The sequence below is a fragment of the Ixodes scapularis genome, unplaced genomic scaffold (genome assembly GCF_016920785.2).
Source record: "Ixodes scapularis isolate PalLabHiFi unplaced genomic scaffold, ASM1692078v2 PGA_scaffold3__209_contigs__length_174095766, whole genome shotgun sequence".
Taxonomy (NCBI): Eukaryota; Metazoa; Arthropoda; class Arachnida; order Ixodida; family Ixodidae; genus Ixodes; species Ixodes scapularis.
In genome coordinates, this window is record NW_024609868.1 from 172,607,696 (window position 1) to 172,623,333 (window position 15,638).

Consider the following 15,638-nt stretch of genomic DNA (forward strand, 5'->3'; position numbering starts at 1 on the left):
ATTTGGCGATATTTACACATTTCTCTTTTTACGGTTATCACTGAAAGTAACAAATGTTGTGAAGGAAACGTCACTGAACTAAATGGTCAAGGGACTCCCTTTCCGGTGGTGCAATAGGGGGCAGCGGGGCAAGTGGCGTGTATTCCGTCTGAACGGAACCCTAGCCACAGGCAAAAAAGAACAGTAAAAGTGCATGTTAGCTGGTATAAGTTCACCATTTTGTTAGAACACCCGAGACTGGGTGCGAAAACTCAAAAACATAAAAAAAAATAAACAGGCACCTCTTGTTTTCCTGGAAATCAAAGTTTTATGGAAAAAAAAACTTTCAGCCTTTCCACTCTCCTGAAGAAGGAAGACCAGCGAAGCTGTACTATGGTGGAAATTAAGTATTTATAAATATAAGAATTAAGGTGTGATTGGCTAATTGGTTATGTGACAACCATATAGTCCCCGGTTGTCTTTGTTATACCACGTCAACCGCCGAAGGCTCATGAACGGGAGTCGAGGCGCCACTAGTCGCTCCTCCACCACGTTCAATCTCGGTATGTGCTCCGGTATGAGTGGGTACTTGTAGCCGTTCATGTTCACGAACTGGGGCCCCGCACCTTTGAACAGGGAATCTCGGCACGTTCTGCACGCCAGTTCTTCATAGACGTCCGCCGACTCAATACACTGCCGCAACGCGTACACACCCGTTTCCCGATTCTTCTTGTCCGACACGCCGCCGATCGTGGATACTGTTATATTCAGTTTCGGTATTCATTTGTGTTCTTCCACCCCCAGGGGGCGCGCCCTTCCTTTGTGTATATATTTGATGTATCGTGCAGAATAAAGGTTGTTTTCCGTCCGTCCTTCGAAAACATCACATTGGCGACGAGGATGTAGCCCGTTCCAAGCTACCTTCGGCATCCCGTACCGTCCGGCTACGCCCGCCCCGCCATGAGCTTCCCCGGCCTCTCTCCGCCGCCGCCGTTCCTCCAGACGCCCGGCCGTCCGTCCCTGCCATGGGAGGAGTGGGAGCAGACTTTTACAGTCTACCTTCTAGCGTCCGGAGCAGCTGAGTGCCCACCAGAGCGACGCAAGGCCATTCTTCTGCATTGTTTGGGGGCGGAAGGGCAGCGTGTTTTCCGGACTTTACCTGCTGGGTCAAGCGCCGCAGCACCGGCAGTTCAAGATAAGCCTTCCGCAGCCACTACTGACGTGTACGCGTCTGCACTCGCCGCCTTACGGAAGCAGTTTTCGACGTCGTGCAACGTAGTCGTCGAGCGTCATCGTTTCCACCGCCGCAACCAACACGCAGGCGAGTCCGTTCATGACTTCGTTGCTGCTTTACGGCAGCTCGTTTTGCATTGTTCGTTCAATTCACAAGATGAGGCTCTCCGTGACCAATTTGTTGCCGGCGTTGCTTCGAATCGCGTACGTAAACGGTTCCTACTCGAGGGTTCCTCCCTGTCGTTCGAGAGCGCAGTACGAATCGCTCTTCAGTTTGAGCAAGCAGCTGAAGAACTAAAGGAATTCTCTGCTTCAGTCGAGCCTGTTTCTGTGCGTCGTCCGCATTCTTTGCGAAAAACCAGTTCACAGCCAAAGGAGCATTGTCAGCAGAACTTTTCAAGGAAAGCGAGCGGTTCACGTGCGTCGCAGGGGCACCGCCCCCCTCGGCGAGACAGAGATAGCCGGTCCGTTTCACCTCACTGTTTTCGGTGCGGCTCGCGGAACCACCGCGCATCAGCGTCACAGTGCCCAGCGCAGGGAAAGAAATGTTCGTTTTGCGGCGTCAAGGGCCACTTTCAGAGAGTATGCAACCGCAAGCGACAAACGCAAGGCAGGGTTCGTGAAGTTGATTTTGATGACGATGTTTTGTCAAGTGGAAGTTCTGAGCAAGTTTTGACCGTGCAGCATTCTGCTCGCAGAGCAATATACATAAAAGTGGGCGTAGCGGATGTCAGCTTGACATTTCTTGTTGACTCGGGGTCGTCTGTTTCGATTGTGTCTGAACACGCATTTCGTCGACATTTTGAAAGCGTTTTGCTCCTTCCAGCTCCGCACGTCACCTTGCTTGATTTTTCTAAGCGTCCAATTTCTGTGCTAGGGTGTTTTCAGGCAGACGTTCAATTTAAAGGGCGCTCTGCACCACTTCTTTTCTACATCGTTCGCCAAGGCACCTGTCTGATTGGCCTCGACGGCATTAAGGCTCTAAATCTTCGAATTCAGGGTTCCACTCTCGAGTGCCTGCACACGTCCATCGCCCCGCCGCCGCGTGTCAATGACCCGACACCTTCTCACATTCCAACGCAGTCAAAAGGGCAACCGAGGCAAGCCAACCTTCCGCCAGCCTTGGCACCCGACTTCGTTTCACTTTTCAGTCCTGAGTTGGGCCTTGCTAAGCGATTCACGCATCGTGTCAAAACTCGGCAAGGCGTGCAGCCGGTAATTTCGAAGCTTCGTCGTCTCCCATATTCACTCCGGGAACCAGTAGCAGATGAACTTCGCAGGTTGCTGAGCCTTGACATCATCGAACCTATCGATGCGTCTGAATGGGTTTCCCCCATTGTTGCCGTTGACAAGAAAGATGGCAGCTTCAAAATCTGTGTTGACCTTCGGGAACCTAACAAGGCTATTGTACCAGACAGCTTCCCATTGCCTCACACAGAGGAACTTCTTCATGCCTTGGTAGGCGCGACACACTTCTCAAAGCTTGACTTGGCTTGCGCCTACCATCAGGTTCTTTTGCACCCTGACAGCAGGGATCTGACAGCCTTCATTACGCATGAAGGACTCTTCCGATTCAAAAGAGTTTGTTTTGGGTTAGCTTCTGCCCCAGTGGCATTTCAGAAGATGATGGCCAAAATTCTTGATGGCTGCTCTGGAGTGTTGTTCTACATTGACGATGTGATAGTCTTTGGGAAAAGTGCAGAAGAACATCTTTTGAATCTAAAGACGGTCTTGCAGAAGATCAAGGACGCCGGCCTGAAGTTGAACAACAAATGCCTCTTCGACGTTCCAGAACTTTCCTTCCTAGGCCATAAGGTCACGGCACAAGGTATCGCACCGCTTCCAGAGAAAGTGGACTCGATAATTAACACTCCAGTGCCAACAGATGTTGCGGCCCTCCGGTCGTTCCTAGGTCTTGTCGAGTACTATTCCAAATTCGTCCCACGCTTGGCCGAAGTGGTCGAACCTATGCGCGTTCTGCTTCGCAAGAATGAGCCTTTCATCTGGTCAGCTGAAACAGACAGCAGTTTTCGGAGAGTCAAGGAAATGCTTTCTTCGAGTACAGTTCTCCACATGTTCGATCCATCACTTCCAGTCATCGTGTCGACCGACGCTTCCGACTGCGGTTTGGGAGCTGTCCTGCAGCAGCAAAATGGCCACGAGCTCCGCACAGTTGCTTTCGCGTCTCGCAGCTTGTCACCAGCTGAAAGAAAGTACTCGGTTGGTGAACGTGAAGCATTGGCATGCATTTGGGCGTGCGAGCGATGGCACACTTACCTGTGGGGTCGCCATTTCAAGATTCGTACGGACCATCAGGCGTTGGTATCATTGCTATCGTCGCAGGGGCGTGGAAGAAGGCCACTCCGGATTGCACGCTGGAGTGCACGACTCCTGTGTTACAATTTCACGGTCGAGTACCGCAAGGGGTCCACCAACACTGTGGCCGATGCTCTTTCTCGGTTGCCAGCTCCTACGTCGGAGGCAGAACTTTCCAAGGAAGAAGAAATCGTCTCGTTGGTTGAGCCGGCCTCCATGACGAAGGAAGAATTCAAGCAAGCAGTCCTCAACGACGATTGCCTGCAAACCGTCAAGTCGTTCGTGTGCGGCTCTTGGCCACCACAAAAGTCCGTACCAGAGGAGGCAAAACCTTTCTACTCAGTGCGCGAAGAGCTTTCTATTGTTGATGACCTGCTGCTGCGCGCAGAGCGCCTCGTTGTTCCGTCCTCCCTCACAGCTCAGTTCATCGCAGTTGCCCATGAGACACATCCGGGCATCACGCGCACAAAGGCGCGACTTCATGAGCTATTCTGGTGGCCACGAATGGACAAGCAAGTGGAATCGGCCGTGAAAAACTGCCACATCTGCCTGGAGGCAGACAAGTCTGCCAAAACATCGCCAGTGCCATTGCAGCCTGTTGAGTGGCCTGAAAGACCCTGGCAGAAACTGGGCCTAGACATTGTTGGCCCATTGGAGCATGCACCTCGCAATAGCCGATTTGCTGTAACATTGGTCGATTACCATTCCAAGTGGCCAGAGGTATATTTTTGCAGCGAAGTGACCACAAGCACCGTAAAAGAATTCTTAACCAGTGTCTTTGCCCGTGAAGGATACCCGGAGGAGATTGTTTGCGACAACGGGCCGCAGTTCACTTCACGTGAATTTATAACCTTTCTTCAAAACCGAGCCATCAAGCTGTCACACTCGTCGGTATACTACCCCCAGGCGAACGGGCAAGTCGAAAGGCTTAATCGAACTTTGAAGAACTTCATCCAAGTTTCACTCCTCGAAAGGCGACCTATCCGACAAGCAGTCACTGACTGCCTTGCTATTTACCGTTGTACTCCACAGGCTACCACTGGGGTTGCCCCAGCAGTTCTGCTGCATGGGCGGATGCCTCGAACCAGGTTGAATGTTGTAGGGTTTTCGGCACCAGCGTTCGCAAAAGACCCAGCAAAGGAACTGGCGCGACTGCGTCAAAGGGTCCGGCTTCAACAGCAAAGCAGCAAGGAGTACACGGACCGGAGGAGAGCTGCTAAGGAGCCGAAAATAGCAGTGGGCGATTTCGTTCGCGTCAAGAAGCCGTCAGTTCTCTTCAAGGGAGATCGCGCCTTTTCTTCGTCGACTGAAGTGTTGGCGAAGAGGGGACCTGTCTCTTTCAGACTTGGAGATGGCCACACATGGAATGCCTCAAAGCTTTCCAGGGTTCCAGAGAGGGGCACAAGTCCACCGTCCCAACGTTCAGAGCCACCGGCGCCGCAGCTTCCGGTTCGAGTGCCGCAGCCTGACCTGCCGCCGCCGCCTTCTCCCCGGTCGCAGCCGCCGCCTCCTGGTAGACTGCAGTCTGCCGCACCGCAGTCGCCCGTTCCTGATCCGCAGCTGCCTGGACTGGAGCCTGCCATGCTGCAGCCGCCTTCTCCTGGGCCGCAACCGCGGTCCCCTGGGGTACCGCAGCGCTCTACAAGCTCACTACCATCCCTAGCCGTGCAGCGTCCCCATCGCCCGTCCCGAGAGCGCCGACGACCGGCTTGGCTCAAAGACTATCAGACCGACTAGTTGTCTGTGTATAGCAGTGGTTATGTAGTGTGTAAATATGTACAGTGCATGCTTAGGGATATCTAACACTTACTAGCAACTAATCACTATGAATAAGGGAGGGAGTATGTTATATTCAGTTTCGGTATTCATTTGTATTCTTCCACCCCCAGGGGGCGCGCCCTTCCTTTGTGTATATATTTGATGTATCGTGCAGAATAAAGGTTGTTTTCCGTCCGTCCTTCGAAAACATCACAGATACGTCTCTAGCGAACTAAAGTCGGTCGCACACGGTGCATGTGACGCCAAACAGGTTCTCCACAAACTCCAGGAACCTCGCCGTCGCACCCGAGAACTGTTCAGCCGGCGTGGAGTGCTGTCAATGCCAAGCCTCGCGCTTGCGCTTGGCCTCCGTGGAACGATCATCGCCCGTGGCGTTGACCCGGCGGCACCATTTACATCGCTGGTTCTGTTCTCGGCGGCGACTTTCCAGGCGACCGATGTGCTCGTCTTTCGCAAGGCAGTCTGAAGCGGTGCACGCAGTGGAAGTCGAGGTGACAGCGGCTTAGCGTCGTTTGCGAACCCATTCGCGCTGCTGCGTACGTTGCCGCTCCTTCCGCACCCATGTAGTCTTCATTCCCCAAAAGGGCACGCGGCCGATCCATCCTGAGTCCAAACCGAAACTGATAAGAGCATAGGAAACAGCGCGCAAAACAGACGAGGATGAAGAAGCACACGTGACGAGTGCCGGGCTCGTCACGTGTGTTTCGTCTTCGTCTGTTTTGCACGCTGTTTCCTACGATGAATTTCCAACAACGCGCCCAAGTATCCATTCTTCTATGATAGCTGGAAAGGTTGCCGCCATCTACGAGCGACGGTGGCAACCGGACTGGTTGTGTGCTTGTCGCCGTCGCTTATAGATGGTGGTAGCTGTCCAGAGATTAGTGTAGGTTTGTGTCGACAGGATTTTGGTACCGGACACAATCCTAGGGAACCTAGCCCTTAACAGCTCCGCTGTAAAAAAGAACAGCAAAAGTGCATCTGAGCTGGTGTAAGCTTACAATATTGTTGGAATACCTCAGACTGGGTGAGAAAATTCAGAGACATGAAAAGTAGACAAGACCGGAAAAGACACAGCAAGACAATGTCTCAAACTTGCCAGTTGCAAATGGTCTACCATTTGCAAATGGCAAGTTTTCGCACCCAGTGCTTTGTGTTAAAGAATTTTAGACACTTTCATATTATTATTTTTTCTTTACAGTCATCTATGAGTATGTGGTGGACCGAGAAGACCTGGATGGGAAGCCAGCAAACTATCAAGAGACTCGCCGAAGCCCTGAACCTGCTGGACTCTGGCCATGTAGCGACTGTAACAAGTGTGTAGCGTCCCCCTCCCGTCCGCCCGTCTGAGGCCGCCAGGCTCGGCGGGCAACATTGGTCATCGCGACAATAAACACCGTTGATTGAGTGATTGATTGATTTTGGGTTTTAATGGCGCAGCGGCTGCTAAGGCCATAGTGCGCCAGAACAATGGTAGAAGAAAAAACTGCGGTGCTATTTAAAGGTGACGCATAATATGAGAGTTTAAAATCTTTCATAAAATGTGAACAATACAAAGAAAATCCACTTAGATGTGCTGTAATAGGCCAATGCTGTTTAGGAAGTTAAAAACTTGCTTATGAGGAACAAGAGGCTCCTCTCCCAGCAAAAGGGCTGGGTGGAATGGGATCTGTTCTCTAAAAAACCGTGAAAAGTAGGTGCGACGCTCTTCATGATATTTCGGACATTGAATGAGAATGTGCAAGACGGAGAGTGTTTCACCACATTCTTCACACATTGGAGCATCCTCTGCTCGCAGAAGGAAGCCATGTGTGAGTTGAGTGTGACCAATTCTCAGGCGACAGAGAACAACTTCATAAAAACGCTCGTTATGTCGGCAACTGGCCCACTCGGAAAGAACAGGTTTCACGCAATGGAGTTTATTATGGACTTCAGTGTCCCATTCCTCCTGCCATTTCTTTTTAATCAACTTTTTCAATGAGGACCTGTAATCCTGGTATGGGATGGAGGTAACCTCTGTGTCCATGTTCTGACATGTTCTAGCAGCCTTATCGGCCTCCTCATTTCCGCCTATACCGACGTGGCTAGGGACCCAACAGAAATTAATGGTGATGTTGGAGTTTCTGGCAGCTACAATCTTGTTACGTATTTGCAGAATAAAAGCATCTTTTGATCGATCTAGGGATGCAAGTGCACGGAGTGCACTGAGAGAATCTGAGAAAATTACGGCGGCCTTGATATTCCTTTTGATGATAGTATCCACAGCTACCAGTAGGGCATATAACTCTGCAGAAAAGATGGTGGCTTGGTTGCTGAGCCGCGTTACAATATTGCATGACGGCCCGACTACAGCAGATCCAACACTGCTGCTCCCCTTCGTTCCATCCGTGTAGAACTGTACAAAGTTTTTGTAGTTTTCGGAGATTTGTAAGAACTCTTGCCCGAGATCTTCTGCTGGTACATTCTTTGTGTCATACTTGGAAAGAGAAAAATTAATCGGAATAGATGTGATGTTCCAGGGTGCAACTGGGCTGGGCAACGCTGCTACCGGACTCGATAAGTCTATTGCAAAATTCTTGGCCTCAGATTTAAGGCGCAGAGGAAAGGGAGGTACAACAGAGGGTTTGTTCTGGTACGTTCTTTCATACCGCGTGTCCAAAAACACTTCGAGTGCAGGATGTCGAGGCATGGAGCGAACTCTTAAGTGATATTGAAGGCCCAAGAACAGACGTCTTTTTCCAAGAGAGCATTCATTAGATTCAGCGTAGAGACTGGGGACTGGAGAGGTCCGGAAAGCCCCCGTTGCAAGTCGTAGTCCCAGGTGGTGGACAGGATCCAGGACCTGAAGAAGAGACGGCCGCGCCGAGCCGTACACCATGCAACCATAATCTAATTTCGATCGAACAAGGCACTGATACAAACGCAGCAGGCACCTTCTGTCACTACCCCAGGACTTGTGAGAAAGAACTTTAAAAATATTCAATGCTAACAGGCATTTCTTTTTTAGTTGCAAGATGTGACTACGGAAGCTAAGTTTCTTATCAAAAATAACCCCTAAAAATTTATGCTCAGGACGTACGTTTAAGGTCTGACCTCCCAAAGTTAGAGTGGGTTCTATAATGATACCCCTTCGAAGAGAAAACAGAACACAGACTGTTTTTTCTGCTGAGAAACGGAAACCATTCTCATCTGCCCAACGTGTCATTCCATTAATACCTAGTTGAACTTGGCGTTCACAAATAGCTGAATTACACGAAGAGCAGGGAATTTGCACATCATCAACATAAAGTGCATAGGAGAGAGATCGGGGAAGAACTTGTCTAAGAGAGTTCATTTTGATCAGAAACAGAATAACACTCAGCACTAACCCTTGGGGAACACCATTCTCTTGGACAAACGTTTCAGAAAGTGTCGTGCCCAACCTCACTTGGAACGAGCGCTCATCGAGGAAGCTTTTGACAAGAGCTAGCATTTTCCCACGAATTCCAGCTGAAACTAAATCACTTAAAATTCCGTACCGCCATGTGGTATCATATGCCTTCTCAATATCGAAAAACACCGATAAACAATGTTGTCTGTTAACAAAGGCATCCCTGACTGTTTTTTCTAGGCGAACAAGGTGATCAACAGTTGATCGCCCTGTCCGATACCCACAGTGAAATTTGTCGAAGAAGTTTTCCTGTTCTAAAAAATACACCAATCTGGAGGTCACCATTCGTTCAAACGTTTTTCCCAGAGAACTGGTTAGTGCGATTGGTCTGTAGCTGGAGGGTAATGATGGATCCTTTCCAGACTTTAGCAAAGGAATCACAATTGCCCTTTTCCAGAGAATGGGATAAGCTCCACTGCTCCATATAGAGTTAAAAAACAACAGGATGGTATCTAATGTTGCAGGATGTAAATGCTGAAGCATACTGTAATGAATAAGGTCTGGTCCCGGGGACGAGTTCTTTCCCTTGTCAAGGGCAATCATCAGTTCCACAAGGGTAAATGGTTGATTATAAGCCTCGTTAGAACCACCGGTACATTTTATTGGTACTTTCTCTTTGGCAGCCTTGTATTTTAGAAAGGTGTCTGAATAATGCTCAGATCCCGAGACAGACTTGAAGTGTTCACCTAGAATATTTGCCTGCTGTTTTAGTGTGGGAACACTGCTGCCATCCAATGTGAAGAGAGGGATAGTAAATGCACGGTAATCCCCTCTAATTCTATGAACCCTGTCCCATACGACTTTTATGCCTGTGGAACTGTTGACTGAAGAAGCATACGACATCCACGTGGTTTTTTTAGATTGGCGTCTTACATTGCGGGCCTTAGCACGTAGCTTTTTAAACTTAATGACATTTTCAACTGTTGGGTAACGGCGCACTATTGTCCATGCACAGTTTTGCCGCTTACGAGCTAGGCTACACTCCTCATTCCACCAAGGCTTTGGTTTTGATGGTAAGCGTCCTGTCGTTTTTGGAATAGAGCGCTGTGCTGCTTGGACAATTACATTAGTCAGGACTTCACAGGCTTCATTGACATCTAAGCTAACTAATGTATCTGGAGGCAACTCTGACTCCTTTTTAAAAGTGGCCCAGTCAGCCTTTTCTAACTTCCAACGTGGAGTTCGAGTTTGTAATGACTTAAAAGAGACTGTGCTTTTTGAAACAATGGGAAAGTGATCGCTACCATAGGGATTCTGATCTACACTCGATGAGAAGTCAGGCAGCAACGAGGCACTACCAATGGAAAGGTCGATGGAGGTCGATGATAAGGATGAGGTGCTAAAATAAGTTGACGTACCAGTATTAAAAAGACAAAGGCTTCGAGAAGTTAAAACTGATTCGATTATTTTCCCACGAACATCAGTTCGATTCCCACCCCAAAGGGTATTGTGGGCATTAAAATCCCCCTTCAAAAGAAAGGGCTTTGGAAGTTGATCTAAAAGAGAGTGAAGTTCTGCACTGGTTATAGCTTGTGAGGGTGATAAATATAGTGAACAAACAGAAATGGCTTTATGTACTAGAACACGCACTGCCACTGCTTCTAAAGGAGTGTGTAAGGGTATGGCCGTACAAGCAGCCAGCCTTGGAACCACTATCGCTACTCCTCCAGATGAAATGGTAGCATTTGGGCGGTCCTTCCGGAAGACAGTAAAATTTCGGAGGAAGTTGGTATGTGTGGCATTTAAATGTGTTTCCTGTAAACACAGGGCTGCAGGTTTGTGCTCCTGCAGAAGATAGTCAACGTCGTCAAGATCAGTAAGCAATCCCCTGCAATTCCATTGAAGAAATGTTGCAGTCATGTGTTAGAGATTGTTACTTTGGAGGTATTATTTGTTTTTTACTTTTATGGCGGGCCTTGGGAGCCTGCCACTCCATGTCTTCTGTGTCAGATGCATGAGAGGAGGCCTGGGTATTCTCATCCATAGATTCCGACTCTTGTGGTGAGACCTTTCCGGAAGGTGTGGAAAGACTCTGGCTACGAGGTGCCAGGCGTCGGCCTCGACCACCTCCAGCCAAAGAGGCGGTGGAGGTGCCAGGCAGGGAAGTGCCGGAGACTTCCTCTTCCTGTCCTTTGGGAGTTGGAGTGGCACAGGAACCATGCCGCTCCTTGGATGTGGATTTCCTCTCCTGAGGGCGTGGGCCCCTCTCCCTTGAAGGGGATCGCGGGCTACGGCCAGGCTTGGCCGTTGCCGACCCATCCTGTGAGGGGGATGCCGTCTGTGCCCCCTCGCCACTAACTGGGACAGACTGCTGCCCCGTGAGAGCGGGAGGGGTGGTGGTCTGGCTGGAGGAGGCAGTAGAACCCCCAGCCGTTACTGCACGCCCGGGCAGCTGAATTTTCAGCTTGGGCGTGGGGGACTGCTGTGGCTTCCGGTAGTCCAAAAAGGACGTTTGGGTAGCCACTGCAACCTTCAGTGGTGCATGTCCCCGCTGCACCACCTGCGCATAGCCGCCCTTCCGCAAGAAAGCGAAACGGCGACGTGCCTCTTGGTATGTTAAGTTTTCTTTTACTTTTAGTGTCAGAACTTCTTTTTCATCTTTCCATACCCTACATGATCTGGAGTACGCTGGGTGGGCCTCATTGCAGTTTGCACACTGTGCACTGTTTGTGCAAGAATCCGTCTTGTGGTCGGTTTTGCTGCATTTTGCACATGTGGCTTTCCCACGGCAATTCTGGGAACCATGTCCATATTTCTGACACTGAAAACATCTCCGGGGGTTAGGGATATATGGTCGAACCCTACAGTGGAGGTATCCAGCCTTGACGGCTTCAGGAAGTTTGGTGGCTTCAAAGGTTAGAACTATGTGCTTTGTTCTTAATTCCTGCCCGTCTCGTCGCATGCAGATACGCCTTGCGGCCACGACCCCTTGGTCAGAAAGACCTTCAGCCATTTCGTCGTCAGTTGACTCTAAAAGGTCATCCTCAGAGATAACTCCCTGAATCGTATTCAGTGTGCGATGTGGCGTGACTGACACCTTGTGGTCAGATACCGCACTCAGTGCAAGGAGGGCCGCACTCTGTTTGCTGGTCTCAATTTCCACCAGAAGGTCGCCAGTAGACATTTTTTTGGCTTTGAAGCTTTTGCCCACAACACTTTCGAGTACTTTCGCAACGAGGAAGGGCGATAATTTTGATAACTGCTTTTCACCTTCGGAATGAATCACCAAAAACTTTGGGTACTTGGATTGGTTACCTGGAGTCTTTTCTGAGATTAAAACTTCGGTGCGGACTCTTTTGGGAGGCCGATCAAGTTGGTTTTGCTTGGAACCCATAAAGATGGGGAGGTTTTCAGAAACCGTTCCGCACCGCCCACCACCGAGCCCAACAAAGGGGTAGGTAGCACCCCATAGCAAGTATAGCTTGGCTGGGTATGCTACTCTACCAGTGCTACCCAGTAACTATAACCAAGTGTGGTTCAAGAAAGTTATCTGTCGCCACCCAAGGTTAGCCCTTGCCGCCTAAGAAGGTGAAAAAGGAAGGAAGAGAGTGTAGAGGGAAAGAAAGAAAAAGGAGGTGGAAGGAAAAGTGAAAGGAGGAAGAACAGGGTAGAAGAGGCGACTGACTGAATCATCCTGGTCGGGCCAAGCCAGGACACCCGTCTACGAGAAGCAGGGGCCGAAGCGGTGCATTGCCTCGCCCGGGGGGCCCCGAAGGGTCCAAACATACCCCGGGCTTAGCTCAACCACCAGGGTCCCCTTTTCCCCGGACACGGGTACGCCACGCACAGCCAGACGTGGGTGGGCGAACCCACATGGCTCGGGGTTCGTAGTGACGCCACTCACCAAGCACCTACCAAAGTAGGTGCCCCCTGCGTGCGGGTATGGTGGCCCACGTGGCTGGGGTCCGTGGTGACGCTACTCACCAAGCACCTAGCACCTAAGGTGCAGGCGCCCCCTGCGGGGCTCGGGGTCCGTGGAGACGCCACTCTCCAAACACCTGCTTTCACAGGTGCCCCCTGCGGGGAAACACCGTTGAGCGCACGCCGCTCCGGTCAGTCATCGTCCACCCTCACAACCAGGCTGCGTGTCGTCTCTTCTCGGCAGATGCTTCGGCCCCCTTCGTCCACGTTCGAGAAAGATCGTGACACTGGTGACGAGGAGCCGTGGCACTGGAGGCCACCAACGTGCACGGTTCGGCCCACGCCGCTGAGGGAGTCGCAACACCGCCCCCCGCTCCTGTCGCCATGCCGCTGTACGGGAGGCTCGAGCCGTTAGAGGGAGATGGGTCCGCCTGGCCTGTCTACGAAGAACAAGTCCACGTGTTCTTTCGGGCGAACGACACGCCGGAGGCGAAACAACGGGACATCTTCTTGGCCAGCTGCGGGACCTGCGTCTTCAAACTCCTTTTCGACCTCCTCAAGCCGGCCACGCCGCACGTCAAAACGCTGGGTGAGCTGCTCGCCACGCTGCGCTCGCACTTCAGCCCGGCGCCGTCCACGCTTATGGAGCGGTTCCGCTTCAACAACCGGAGCCGCCGGGACGGGGAGACCCTTGGGAAGTTCGTCGCTGCGCTACGAGGGTTAGCGAGCACCTGCGCCTTCGGCGACCAGTTGGACTCGCTACTCCGGGACCGGTTTGTCTGCGGCATCAACAACCCCGCCACGCAGACGCGATTCCTGGAGCTCCCCGACCCCTCGCTGGACGACGTGGTGAAGGCAGCGCAGGCGATGGAAGCAGCAGCGAAGGACGCCAGCGAGATAGCGCGTGCGGCCGGCTCACCGTCGACGGAAGCTGAGGTAAACAAGATGGCGACAAGGAGCGGTGCCTGCAGCCGCTGCGGTGCTGCCTACTCCCCCTCACGGTGCCAGTTCGTCCAAGCACAATGCTTCACGTGCGGGAGAACTGGGCACCTCGCACGTGTCTGCCGAGGGGGGAGGACGAGCGGCGGCCAGCAGCAGCAGCAGCAGCCTGGTTCAAGCCCGGGTTCCAGCCAAGCCCGTGGCCAGGGTGGTCGTCGCAAGAGAACGCGGCGGGGACGAGCGGCACCAGGTCCGGGTACCTCCTCAGCCAGGGTCCACGTCGTGGCCGAGGACCCGCAGATTTTCGACGTGTGGCAGACGAGTAAGCCTCCATCGTCTGTGCCACCTTACTTGGTGTCTGTCGAAATCTGCGGCCACCCCATCACCATGGAGCTGGACACAGGGGCCAGCGTGTCGGTCATGCCCGGGAAGCTGTTCAAGCGGACCTTCTCCGGCGTGTCCATCGAGGCGTCCGACGTCATGCTGCGCAGCTACTCCGGGCAGCTTTCCGAGGTCCAGGGTCAGGTCCAAGTCAGCGTTCGCCTTGGCAACAGGGAGGCAATCCTTCCCCTTTACCTAACCAAGGGGTCGTCGCTGACGCTGCTAGGCCGGAACTGGATTCACTCGCTGGGTGTTCGGCTGCCGGAGTACCAAGAAGCTGCGCTGCACGTGGTGAAGGACGTCCAGAGCCTCCTGACCGACTTCCAGTCCCTGTTCCAGCCGGGGGTGGGCACCTTCGCCGGCACGACGGTCCCTCGGTTCTTCAAGCCGCGTCCGCTGCCGTTCGCCCTGAAGGACTGGGTCACCCAGGAGCTGCAACGGCTGCAGCGAGAGGGTGTCCTGGTGCCCGTCAAGACTTCCGAGTGGGCCGCACCGATTGTGCCAGTCCTCAAGCAAGACGGCCGCGTCAGGATCTGCGGGGACTTCAGGTCACCATAAACCCCGTCGCTACCGTCGAGAAGTACCCGCTGCCTCGGGTAGAAGATCTCTGGTCGGCTCTGTCCGGGGGACAGAAGTTCACCAAGCTCGACCTTCGAGATGCCTACCAGCAGCTGGTGCTCCAGGATGCCGCCTGGAAGTATGTCACCATTTCGACTACCATGGGACTCTTCCAGTACACGCGCCTACCGTTCGGCGTGGCCTCAGCCCCAGCCATCTTTCAGAGGGAGATGGACAACCTCTTCAGGGGCATGAGGCACGTGGCGGTGTGCTTGGACGACATCCTGGTTACCGGTGACGACGACGGGGACCACCTGCAGAACCTGCGGAGAGTCCTGACACGACTACAGGAGGCCGGTCTCAAGCTGAGGCTGAACAAGTGCGTGTTCCTGACCCCCAGCGTGGAGTACCTGGGACACATCATCTCCCAGGCTGGCCTAGCCCCGGCACCCCACAAGATCGAGGCTGTGCTCAAGGCGCCGAAGCCCAAAAGCAAGAAGGAGCTTCAGAGCTACCTCGGCCTCGTCAACTTCTACAGGAGGTTCCTGCCCAACCTGTCGACGCATCTGGAGGCGCTGCATCGCCTGCTTCGTGATGGGCAGCAGTGGGCCTGGAAGAAGGAGCAGGACTTGGCCTTCCAGCGCAGCAAGGAGCTGGTCGTTAATGCTCCAGTGCTGGTGCACTTCGATCCGGCCAAGCCTGTGGTCCTCACCGTGGATGCGTCGCCGTACGGGGTGGGAGCCGTCCTGTTGCACAGGGGTCAGGATGGTCAGGAACGCCCTGTGGCGTTTGCTTCTCGTCTACTACATGCGGCAGAGCAACGCTACAGTCAGCTCGACAAGGAAGGCTTGGCCCTCATCTTCGGGGTCCAGCGCTTCCACCAGTACCTGTGGGGCCGGCAATTCGAGGCGGTCACGGACCACAAGCCACTGCTGGGGCTGCTGGGGCCTGACAAGGCAGTCCCAGTGCAAGCATCGCCTCGTGTGGTACGCTGGGCCTTGACGCTGGCAGCCTACAGGTACAAGCTGGTCTACCGCCCTGGGAAGGACCTGGGACCTGCCGACGCCCTGAGCCGCCTGCCCCTGCCGGAGGTGCCTGCTGCCGTTCCAGAGCCAGCTGACGTGTTCCTGCTGGAGCGGGCCTACCCGGGGGTGCTTACCAGGAC

General features: G+C 52.9%; 1 pseudogene; it reads left to right on the top strand.

Moving 5' to 3' along the window:
• Nucleotides 1-620: 620 nt before the first annotated feature.
• LOC115332513 lies at nt 621-1,888 on the top strand (annotated as a pseudogene).
• Nucleotides 1,889-15,638: the final 13,750 nt, after the last annotated feature.